This window comes from Lichenostomus cassidix, chromosome 23, assembly GCF_008360975.1.
Source record: "Lichenostomus cassidix isolate B80296 chromosome 23, HeHo_3.0, whole genome shotgun sequence".
Lineage (NCBI taxonomy): Eukaryota > Metazoa > Chordata > Aves > Passeriformes > Meliphagidae > Lichenostomus > Lichenostomus cassidix.
The window spans coordinates 3843219-3856141 of record NC_139503.1 but is presented as its reverse complement, the minus strand read 5'-3'; the positions used below and the strand labels follow the sequence as shown (position 1 = coordinate 3856141).

General features: G+C 41.9%; 1 long non-coding RNA gene across 1 annotated transcript in view; it reads left to right on the top strand.

The window, feature by feature from the left end:
• The window catches only part of LOC146427860 (uncharacterized), a 148623-nt gene extending 135700 nt beyond the window's left edge, over window positions 1–12923 (top strand). Inside the window, exons 5-7 of the long non-coding RNA XR_014856306.1 lie at window positions 7547–7656; window positions 7758–7788; window positions 10852–12923. This is a non-coding gene — a long non-coding RNA (uncharacterized LOC146427860). The remainder of the gene's footprint in view (window positions 1–7546; window positions 7657–7757; window positions 7789–10851) is intronic.

Sequence of the window (12923 nt, the reverse complement as noted above, 5' to 3'; positions counted from 1 at the left end):
TTGGAAGTCATCACCGAACTGCTTAAAAGGCACTGGAATTTAATGAGTGTTAAATAAAAACAAAACAAATCCTTGTAGTCTTCTCCGAGGAGAAATTGCTCTGTATAATAAGGCAGAAAGTAACACTTCAAAACCCAGGGCACCACCCAGCCTGGCATGGTTGAGACAGGGCAGGTGGGTTCTCTAGACAGACACAACCTCTCTCATCCACATGCAATGCACTCCTAAAAAGAAGGAAGGCTGATCCTTTGCTGAAATACTGGCAGGGAGGATCATCTTGGGGCTGTTTCTTCAAAGGGGAAAATGAGCAGCTTTGCCACACTAACTTGAAGGTAAAGCACGGTGGAGTTACCAGTTCCAAACAGTCCACAGCCTCACAATAATACAACAAAAGTCTAGTCAACAGCCTCCAAAACAGGGTGAAGATATTCATCAAAACTGATGAGGCTCCTATTAATTAGTGTTGTTAAATGATAGTTACACTTTCGTTACTATTACTACTTTGAAATTTAACTAAGAAACCTAATGGGGCTACTTCTGGGAGATGTTAATTAGAAATGGCAATTCCACTTACCCATACAGCCTCGGCACAGAACCATCACACATCAATATTTAATTTAATTACTGATGTTGTGGTGCAAGTCACATCTGATTTATGAGATAAATATGCTTAATTAATAATGAGATAAAACACATACAGTATGTCACCTTTTGTCATATGAGCTTTATTAGGTAGAGTAAAAAAGACACACATGAACATTGGAAAGGCCCTGACATGATGCTCTGTGCCTCTGCATTATCTTTGTCCTTGGAGTTACCTGAGCTCAAACTGCACTGTAAATATGACAGACATCTGCAAGTGTCAAGGGCACCAGCCTATGTAAAGACACACTTGTGTCTTGAGTAATTAATCATTTACTTCCATTTTTTTGCATAATTAAAAAACTAAACTTTCATCCTGGGTTATATGTAGCATCTATAGAAATTCATTTTATCGGGTTTGATCACAGTATTCTCATTTGTGTTGAATGTGGCCTGGGTGTGCAAGAATTCATTTTGCATCAGCTTCCTTTGGAAGTGAACCTTCTTCCCACTGGCACTGGACATCCTCTACTCAGAGCTTCCTACAAGAGGCTGTTGAGAATAGTGAATATGATTGTTGTACCACGAGGCAGAGTTCTGGAAAGGTATGTGCAGAAAGATTGCTTAGCACTTTGTAAAGCCTGGGGGGAGAAGAGGACAGACAGCCAGGCCTTGAGGCTGCTTGTGATGATTAACCATCTCAAAGCAGCTTGCAGGCAGACCTAGGTCCCCATTTCATAAAAGGCTTTGTAACAAGGACTGGCAGCCTTAGCCTCGAAGACTTAAATCCAAAACAAATGGATAAACAGGTACCACACAACCAGTGCACCAGATCTGCTGAGAAAAAGGACTTCTGAACCACTTCTGTTCATTTTTGACAGAAGATCAAAGCCTTAGCAGGTCCCCCTGTGTTTGCAGTGTCCTTTGTAGGTCTGTGTTTGCAGGGGTTCACAAGCTAGCACTAGAAGTTTGTGTGGGTTGAAACTTGCTATGCAAGATCTTTACCTGGGGGCCATTTGGTTTGATGTGTTTGACAAAATTTTAAGAGCTCCTAAGTTGACTGTGCCAAACAAATAGTTTCCTAGAGGCTGAGAAGGTTTTTGAAACTTTCTTCAGGGAAAATTCCCAATTGGCAGAAAACCTGTGAAAGCAAAAGCGATGTGAAACCTTGTAACCTACTGAAACACATACTGCTTTCAGATCCATTTGTGGTGCTTTTTTCTGTTATATATAACTATTCTAATATCACTATTGAGAGTAACTAATACAATGGGAAGCTGTTGGGTCATTAGGAATGATTAGTGGAGACCATCTCAGTATGGTCTGAAAGCTTCCCTTACAAAGAAAAAGAGCCAACCAAAAAACCAACACTGGAAAAGCCTTCAGCTGTCCAAGCCTGCCTTAAAACCCACTCATCCAAAAGAAAACAGAAGACTAAAGCACAAAACAACAGTGTTTTACTGCTAATAGGCAGGGAGAAATGGAATGCCAGTGATTGCAAATGAGAGAGACTGTACTTTGAGGATAATAAAATAGGACTGCTGTTCTTTTCAGGTCCATGACCCAGTATTGTAGGTGGTCACCATGGCTGGCACTGTGATCTGTTGGTATGATGGATGTACTGCAGAGTTTCCAAAGGGTGTGACTGAGGTGTGGAATTCAGCTGTGCTGGAAGCTCACACCTTCCGTCAGCTGCCAGGAGTGGGAGAGGCATCCTGGGACCTGTTCCCTCTAATTACATTCCCTGGTCTTGACAAGTAAATGCATCTAGAATAGGAGAATGGGGGATGGAGGAATTTGTGGAACCCAGAGAGTTCCATCAGGCAAACCAAACAGGGAGAAGTAGTGCATTAGGAAGACTTTCCCCATGAGACTGGGAGCCTGGATGAGTAGCCAAGAAATGTCTGGGAGATGAGAACTAATCCTCTTTGAGAAGAACCTGTAATTTTCCCCCAGGAGAGAAATAATGCTACAGTTGGAAGGGCAGGTAAGAGCAGCACTGCCTCCAGCTCTGTCTGATCATACTGCTTGCACTGAGGCTGAAAACCACCAAAATGTACAGGATAGTGTGTGCTTATCTGAGGAGAGAATGGAGGAGATAACAGCATCTCTCACAGTGGCTGGCTTTCAGACAATATGGAACACAGGTTATACAAACACTATGGGTGTACCCTGGGTAGAGTCAGACTGTGGTAGTTGTACCAGGATCAGTAGCTAAAATAAAAGTGTGGCAGAAAATTAAGCTCTTGCAAAGGAGTTGCACAGGTTGAGGCTTTATCCTACTGTGTGCTTAGCAGTTGTATTTATGTGTGAAGCACCAAAGTCCTGTTCCATCTTCCTTACAGGGCTGCTTTGGTAAACATCCATTTCTTCCAGGTTTATATTGTCATGGGGAAGTTTTCTAGGTTCTCCTGTGGCAGTGTGGACTGTGTGTGCCATGAATTACACTTATGGGCTGAATGGATTTAGAAAATTGGCTGCTCCTTCACACAGCCAAAGACGTGCAGGAAAATATTAATATTCTCAGTCTCTTCTTTTCCCTTCTTCCTTCCAAATTCATATCTGTCCCTCTGGGGAGCAGCTGAGAACAGTCTGGCCCAGACCAAAGATTCCAGGCAGCACATATAGCACCTACATGTGTGAAATTCCGCTCTCTTTTTCTGCAGAACTCTCCTCCTGCATTGGGCCCAGGGCTCTCTGTTATGGTGTAGCAGCAGCAGCAGGAGCCACTTAGCACAGGCAATTGAAGTACTTCTCACCTCTCCAGCCTGCCTGAGTCTCCCAGGCTTGCCTGTGGGATGTGAACTCGAATCTCCAGCTCTCCTTGCCATTTGCATGCTTCCTTGAGGCTTGTTTTTGTGTTAAAATGCCTGAATCTGGTCTCAGGATTCAGAAAGGCAGCATTGTCACTGGTGATTACTAATAGCAATTACTGCAAATTAGGGTATAGACCTATATGACATCTAGCAAAATAGGCTGAAGCAGATTAAAAATTAAAATAGTCGTTTGACAAGGAAATAACAGTCACCCCATCCTTTCAGTACATACCTGCACTGCTGCTGCTGCTGCAGTACCTGTCCAATATTCTCTGTTTGGTCATTTATACTTGGACATGGTTTTGAGAAGCCACAGCTTATTTAGACCCCCTTTTTTGTGAATGAGTAGTTAAAAATTGTTTCTTCCAATGCTCGTTATTTTGCACTTGTCTGTACTAGTAGGTAATGGAATTGTGTTGCAGAAGCCTCACAGCTGGATGTGACAGTCAGAACCAGATGTTCATACAATAGGCCAGACACAGCTGGTTCTCTGTAGCTGGCAAGGGATGTAGAACAAGTAAGTGCAGAGACAGCAAGCCTGAAAAAAATCTAAGGTAATCAAGCTGAATATGCCTGGAGTTTTAGGCCATCTGGAAGATTGCCAGAAGGCTATTTATTCTGATGTCTACACCTGCTGAATGGGAATGTTTTGTGTGAACTCAGAGCTTGAAGTAATACTGTCTCTCTCCCTTTTTCAGCACTCCACTCCCTCTAGGCAGTGTTTCTCATTTGATAAATTGTGCTCCACAAACTTAGGTTTGATTTTAAAAAAAACCAACAAACCAAACCTTGAATTTATTCCCTGGCTATTGATGAGGATAGAAGGAAAGTGGTGCACCACTGGAGAACAGAAAGGGAGAACAGTGTCACAGATTGCCCCTTGGAGGGTTACAGTCTGTAGGCAGTGCAATCTGCTAGATATGTTGTGAGTCACTGGAAAGATTTTCTTTGTCCCATTTATGGTGAACTGGGAGAGAAATTCCCACAAGCACTTTTACCCGCTGTTGTGTGCACACTCACCTTTCTGTACTCAGTGAAACAGATTGATTCCAAAATGCCCCATCTGGCTGCAGTTTTCTCCTCACAGCCAAGCTTCACCTGCCTTGCTGTTCAGCATGAAAGCTCTTGGGACCCACATGAAAGCTCTTGGGACCCACATTTTACAAAAAGTTTTGGTGGTGGTGTTGGTGGTAAGCATGCTCCTACAGTGATGAACATTTGCCTATGATGATCTCTCAGTCAAGAGGAGGCTGGAGGTGGAGGAGAAACTGAGAGGGGACACAGCTGACCTCAACTGACCAAAGAGATATTCTGCAATATATGACATGCTCTGCAATAAAAGCTGTGGGGAAGAAGGAAGAATGGTGAACTTTCAGAGAAATGGTGTTTGTGTTCCCCAGTCACTATTAGGTGTGCCAGAGCCCTGCTGTCCTGGGAATTGCAAACACCTGCCTGCCCATGGGAAGTGGGGAATTAATTTGTTGTTTTGCTTTCACATGCAGTTTTTGCTTTACCTCTTAAACTATTGTTACCTCAACACACAAGTTTTCTCATTTTTACTCTCCTGATTGTTTTCCCCATCTCACTGTGGCAAAGTGAGTAAGTTGCTGCCAAGGCTGAACCACAACCTGTCCCAAAGGCATGATCTCTGTGAATGCACCATAGCTCTCTCTCAATTTCCCCATCTTTGCTGAAGGATACAGTGGACTTCCTAAAATTCTTATGGAGTATCTGTTCCTTAACCTGACCCAGATAACTGATGTGTTATGCTATGATGCTTTGCCAGAAAGAAGTTCCAGTTTTTCTTTGACTATTTGTTTGGTTTCCATTAGCAGAGAGGTGAACCACAGAGAGTACTTGAGTTGATACCTTTGAAGGACATGAGATTTTAAAACAAATAAAAGATCTACTGTGTGTTATAAGCAATAATCAATAATTAAAAGCCTTGTTAAAACATTGTTGAAGAGTTCTTCAGAAGAAAAGTAGTTATACTGCATTTCATGCTTAATTCAATGTCAATTAGCTGATTGTTAACTTCCCTTCAGCTAAATCTTGTTCAGCACAGAGAAGAGAAATCAAAAGCATTCTAGCTTTAACAAGCCTAGTGTTTCAATCATTCATCTCTGCCCGCAGGCTCAAAATCAATGTCAACAGACATTTCATTGCAATTTTATCAGCCATTTCTGCATGTCACTGTTTTCTTTGCTGCCCTGATTGTCCCTGAAAACCGTCTGTGGGAATCAGAATTCATCTTGGGCAAAAAACCAAACAGACCACACTTACTATTACCTAACCCATGGCAGGGTTTGCTTTCACTGCTGTTCGCCAGGGCTGCCTGAAGAGCTCAGAGCACTAAGGTGCCAGGCAAGGGCAGCTGGGGTCGGGGATGCCCTTCAGCACCGCGGACAGCGCCAGGAGCAATTCTGCCTGGACCTTCCCCTCCTCAGCCCTTCCCTTCCTCCTTCTCCTCCTCCTCAGCCCTTCCCTCCTCAGCCCTCCTCCTTCTCCTCCTCCTCCTCCTCCTCAGCCCTTCCTCTCCTCAGCCCTCCTCAGGTACCAGCCAAGTTCACACAAACCAGAATAGCTTTACATGTGTGAATGACTCCTAAAAGACAAAGAAATTGATGGGTGCTCAGGCACAGAAGTTTTTCTACCTACAAATGCTTGAATTGCCCGTAGAGAATTGTGTCAAACAATAGCAGATGACCACGTAAAATTTATAAGGCATCACAGGAAATCCCGTTTGCTTCACAATGACATCACATCAATAAATTGTGAGATTCACTCCTGTGAAAAGTATTAAGAACAAGAGCTAGGCTGAAGTCTGAATTCAGATGCTAGTGGTGTTTGGGTCTTGTCAAGCTCTTACAGAACTTTAATTGATAATTGGCTTCCTTCTGCCTGAAACCAGAGTGTCTGATTGCTGCACTTACACTGCAAGCAATGCAGTAAGGCATGTTACACTCAGGAATGACACAGGAGTGGTTTTTTTTCAAACTTCTTGCTGTTTCAAGACCTGGCCAATGGTGCTTCAGCTTCAGCTCACATGAGGGAGAGGAGAGGAGAGGAGAGGAGAGGAGAGGAGAGGAGAGGAGAGGAGAGGAGAGGAGATGAGAGGAGAGGAGAGGAGAGGAGAGGGAGGGAGAGGAGAGGAGAGGAGAGGAGAGGAGAGGAGAGGAGAGGAGAGGAGAGGAGAGGAGAGGAGAGGAGAGGAGAGGAGAGGAGAGGAGAGGAGAGGAGAGGAGAGGAGAGGAGAGGAGAGGAGGAGAACTCACCATTGCTACCCTTAACACCCAAATTGGTTCTTCAGCCATTATCCTCATTCACCTTGGACAAATGACTTAGTTAAATGATGTGATCTGTGTTTGCATGGATGTTTGCAAACACTGACACAATGCCCATGGATCAGATAGAAGTTATGGAGGTTCATTAATTTAAATAATGATCAGGAGGCTCACTCTGTTCCTCCAGTTTGTGTCACGTTGTTGTGGAGGCATCTACAGACAGGCAAAATACAGTACAGGTTGTGACAAGCCCACACTGTTTACCACTTGTGGCTGAAGAGCTGAATTCTACAGCTGGTTTTCTTATAGTTTCAAGCATATTAGCCTTAATATTTAACACTTAATTTCTGTTTATGTTTTCCCAATTTTCCTGCACTTTCCTTCACTTTTGTGACACTTCTGTTTCAACAGAAGTGTTTTTTCTCTTCGTGAAACAATGATATTCACTAGGTAATTTTACAAGCATTCCTTCACTGGAATGGTGTTACACCTTAGCTTGTTCCTGGGAGCACAAGAATATTTTTTTGGTTTTTCTCATTTTTGTTTTTCAGTGCAGCATCTCAGCTCAAACTGGCTGCATGTTCTTTGTCAAGAGCTGCTTCTGGTGTTGATAGGATCATGTTGAACCTTGCAGGATGGGAAATGGGTGGCTGAGGCTGACAAATGCCACCAGAACACCAGCAATACCAGTGAAGTTACACAAGTTTGATTGCCAGAGTTCCATTTCTCCTTGATTCTGTCTCAGAAACAGATAAAATCAAGGCTTTTTTCCAAAATTGATGCTAAAAAAAAAAGGTGAAAGTGCAACAGGACCAAAAATATTAACCCCAAACTACTCCAAAATTCAAAAATGTTTTTCCTCAGGAAGATCCCAGTCTTGCTGTCATCAGTGGAGTCAGCAGTTTGCTCTGAACTTGATACTGCATCAAACTCTCTGTGGGGACATTTCTGTGCCTTCATGCAGAGACATCAAAGTGAGTATTTGTTTTTCTAGTACAAACTTTTGAAAAGAAACAACCAGTCCCCTGTGGAGAGACATTCATGTGAGCTGACAAGAACCATCCTCTCTTTTCAGGTTCCAAAAGTGGTGATTTCAGTGCAGGAAGGTGAGCCTTGTCTCCAAGACCTTATTCTCTTGGGGCTGCAGAAAAACCAGCCAAGTTCTATTTAGCCTAAATTATCTGAGGATAAAGGAAAATAAACTCTCTGGGGAAAATTCAGAGGAAAACAAAAAGGGGTAGAGAAAAAAATCTTCATCTGAAAAAAACCAAACTTTTCAGAATAAAATAGATTTTTCAATTTCTGAGACTTCTAGGCTTAAAAAAAAAAAAAAGTGTCCTTTCCTATTAAGAAAATTGCTTTCACTTTCCTGCAATGAACAGAGTTCTGTTCCTAACGATGGGAGAAGCTGAGTGTTGCTGCTGAGCAGCTGAAGTGAGGATCCAACTATCAATGCGTCACCAGCTAAATGCGATTTGAGATGCAGTTTGCTTTTCTGGATCTCAGATCTCAGGGCTCAACCACAAACTGTACATGACACAACTAAATTAATATTTAAAAATAATTACTTGCTGCCTGAAGGTAAACAGAAAAAGGGTAAATAATTGATAGCACTGGGACTGCCACAGTGTAACTCTGCTGAGCGTTTATGATGTGCTGTGAAGGTTCAAAGGGATTGCTCGTCTGCTGCCTCTGAAGGAGGGTTTTTGCTAATCATTCCAGGGCTTGTTTTGTCAGCCAGCAATGTTTTCGGAGTTTGAAGCACCAGAATAGAATGCCAGCTTAATTTAGGTGAATCTCTGGCTTAATTTACTAACTTTCATTCCGAGATTTGCATTGTAAATGATAAGGTGATTTTCATAGTTATTTATTTATTTAGCCCATCAACATCTGAAGGGAAATTTTATGTGGTCTGTTGCCAAGGATGTAGAGTAACTTGCATTTAAGGAGTTCTTACATAACATTACACCCTATGACAATACCTGTCTGCAGAGCCTGGTGATTATTGAGAATTGATAGCTCTTTTCAGTGGTAAATATCCCTCCTCTTACAGCCCAGCATGAGAATAATCAGGATTCAAAGTGGCAGATGACCATAAGGAAATGTCAGTGATTTCAAACTGATCAATTTTCCCCCTCAGTCAGAAAACTTCTCACACAGATTTTTTTAAATTTTTATTATTTTTATTTTTATTTTTTATGTGCTGCCTCCACAGAGGACATCACTGTTTTCTGATGTTAAAGCAAAGCACAAGGAAATACACATTTTGTGTGTATGGGGAGTCAATATGTGTATTTGTCAATATGTGTATTTGTGTGTATGTGGAGTCAATAGCTACAAGTCTGCAGTGTATTTACATACTTTGCTGTGCACCTCTATGGGGAAATTATCATTAGGTAAAAGTTCAAAGAGAGAACAAAACTGTCAGCAATGCCAGCTGGGCTGGGTGAGCAAACCACTCACAAAGTTTTATTTGCAATAGATATCTCAGTGGTAGGGATGGGAATGTGGGTTTTGTCTTTGTGCCCAGTCAGCCCTTCAGTAATGGCAGCTCCTCTAATGCTTTGTGCTGCCTAACACTTGGGTTTCATTGCTGGAAAATTCAATCTAAGCTTTTATTTAGATTTTGGAAAAAAAAAATCGAATTCTGTACTCAGGTGTCCAAGCACGAGGGTCATTTAAGGCACACAGTAATTCCTACACTCCACTACTGAACAGTAGTCAGTATTTAGTGAAATCTGGGAGACTTTTTCCAGCTGCTGTGCATCTGGAAATGAGCAGTAAGGACAACTAAATAGAAAACATGAAAACATGTGGAATCTCTGTCACTGGAGATGGGCAAAAACTGTCTGTTGTTTAAGAGTGCCTCAGTCCTCTCTCTCTTTCAGCCCTGCAAGTCCAGGTCTAAATAACTGAGACACAGAAAAACTGAGCACTGAGTCTCAAGTGGACAGACAGGTCTGTGTATGTTAGGTCCAAGCTCAGTGTTTATAGCAGGAAAATCAGGTTGCAAATTTTCATATTTTCAAACTATTATTGCAGCATTTGGATTATCCTGTGTGTCCCAGCTCCACAGGTCCTCACTTACATGAGAATCCCCATTCTCATTGATAAAAATAATACTATTTCAAGTCCTCATGGTTTCAGAGGAAGGTTTAAAAGTCTGGCTGTGCAGCCAACAAACTCATGAAGCAGAAAGTGAACATCACCAGTGTGCTTTCATTCCATTCCTGCTAGCACAGGGAACTCCTGCATTTTCATCCTTGGGGTTCCCAGTGCAAGGAAAGGCAAAACAAAAAACACAAAAAGGAAACAAAAAAAAAAGCCTGCTCTAAACTCCATTCCAACATTCAGGTCACCACCCTTCTCCTTTCTTCCCCACACCCAAGACCACACACTTGCACTTGCACCTCCAGGCACACGTCTGCCTGCCAACGCAGAGGAGGTTACAATCTCATCACAGTTCTGGTTATCTTTCAAAGAAAAACGTCCTAAAAGAAACCCCAAGAACTCAGTGGGGCAGCCCCACCCCCTGCCATGGAGCATGACCACACTGGCAGCTCACAGGCTTTCTTCTCGTTGGGAAAGTGGCCAGAGGGTGTTAGAGAAGCAGCTGCTTGGAGGCAAATCATGGCTGTTAAAGCATTTGCTGCTCTGAGGGAATGAGAAGCACTGAGACAGACTGGGGCATCTCTGGCCAGTGCAAGAATCACTGGGGAAATTCAATTTTTCTGCTCTGAATTTATTTTATGTTGACTGCAGCAGTGTTTTGTGAGACCCAGGCCTTTGTTGTGTCATCAGCTGGGGAAATAGGAAAATGGGGATTCTTTCTCGAGCAATGATGTCTTCATTCTGCAGGACTAGTAACATTAATTTAGTTTAAAAATCTCTGAATATCTACTGGGCTGACCACTGTGTTGGTTTGTCTTTAATGGGGGATAAATTGGCATTTCTAGAAACAGAGATAAATTGGCATTTCTAGAAACATGTATTGCTAATGAGAATTTTGTTTGATGAGGAGATTCCTGCCAGGGTTGTAATTTGGTGTATTATGAGGTTAGTCCTGTAGAAAGGACAGTAGTGAAAATAACTCCTGAGCACTAACTTAACTACAACCTAAAAGCTTTCACCTTGAAGAAAATTTGCCTTGAAAACATTTATTCTTTCAGAGGTGTTTGCCAGCAGCAGAGAAGCCACCCCAGTGAAGCTTCCCAGAGAATGCAGTAATACATGCAACAAAGAGATTTTGCCAGTGAAATACCCACTTGTGAACTGTTCATGGGTATAAGAAAAATGGATCTGAGGTCTTGCCACCTGAATTCCCTTCCTCTCCCTCAGTAGGTTATCAGCATGAAAACAGGAAATGAATTGGACACCATTAATAAAACATGAAGCCTTCGTGTTCAGGTTCTGTGCTCTGTCGTTCAAGTGTAGAAGACACTGTGTGAGAAGGAAACAGAGGAGTCACATCCACAAGTTCATTTGCTCTTTTTAACTACACAGCAAACTTTGGCTTAGACTTGGAACTAAACCATTCTTTTCTTCTCCTGAATTTACTGAAAAGCTTTTAAGCCCTCTTATAGAAAACCTGAGGGATTGTTATTGAACTGTGGGTAGTCTTTCAGAACATAAAATGTTTTCCTAATAGATTTCACCAATAATTAGATACTGTCAATACTGGGGGTTTTTTACAGTATTTCACTGTGATATAACATTTTAGATCTTCTTTTCTTGCATTTGCTTTTGGAGCTGTTGGCATGGCACAAACCTTTTCACTGTGATAGATGTCCTTTTTTGCCTTTTTTGGTGATATTAGCAACATCCCAAGATATGTACCTTGCTCTCTTTTGGGGTCTCATTTTTCTAGAGGACAATGTATGATTCACCCATCTCATAAAACTTGTTTTTCACCAAAGAACAAATTATTAACCTCAAAGAATAGAAGCCTATATGAAGCAGACTGAAAGACCTCCCCACCACCAGCACCACCACCTTTTCTGTCTGTGCTTTCAAACCATCTCATGAAAGCTCATGGTCCCAGCAGCAATCCAAGGATGAGAGCTTGCAAAGTTGCTAGGAAAAAGTCATGGGAACAAAAGCAGAAGACCCGGTTCAGCCAGACAAAGAGGCCTTCTGCAGCTGTAATAAAGGCTTGGTTTGCTCTATGGGGGAGTTTAATTGCAAAATACTTAGCATAGGTGAATCATAAGAAGCCTAACTATAGGAAGAGGTTAACCACAGTTATAGGAAAGATTCATCTCAGGCTACAATAAACAAGTTTTTGGTGGGAAGGAACCAGAAGGCTCTCTTTGGCTGTGGACAGTCCCACTCCCGAAACTCAGAAGTTGAGTTGTGAGTCCAAAGCAGGTCCTCCTGACCTCAGACAGTTCTTTTAGGAAGTAGCCAAGTACAAGGTCAGGTGGGGAGATATTTACTGCTAGTGGGAGTTTTTATCAGACTGCTGTGGCTGGAAGCACTAGTTCATCTCCCATGGGAGACAGTGCTTCCCATTAAGGCCTACCACAAATAGAGGTGTAACCCTGAGATTAGTAGAACTTCCATAGTTTTGAACAAACTGACATATTCTCACTGTTAAATAAATATGGAAGCACTGGTCCCTGGGTCCTGTCAGGAAAAGGAGGCTCCAGTCTCAGAGATTTTAGGTCAGGTCCAAATTCCTTCAATTATTTCTGTGTAGTCTCCTTCAAAATAACCTGTTTGCCTCCTGCTTAATTCCTGAAATGCAGAAATAAGACCTCAAATTAGGGGGGAAACCTGGACAGTGAAACAATCCACAATCAGCAAACTTAAAAATTCAGTGTTACAGTTCAACCTAATTAAACATTTTTCTTTGCAGCCATCTACAACTTTGATGATAGGAAATTGGATTTGACTCATTACATACAAAAGGACAGTCTGGTAAATATATTTTCTCAGTCAAAACAATTAGTTCACTAACAGAGTAGAATTATGTTTTCACTGAAATGTATGTTACCATTTAGTTTACTTGTTTTTGTTGTCTGGCTCCATCCATAACAAGTGCAGCCAAGCTCTAATTCTCAACTGTTTGAAGTTAGTCTCATGAGAGGTAGGCCAGACAATTCATTGGAAAATATTCAAAGTATTAGTAAAGTTATTCCTAATTGTGCAAAATGTTCTATATGAACATTTTTATTTTAGCACATATTTTGTTACTTGGGGTTTGGGTGATACGATTTGTTTTTCTACATTATTTCATCCA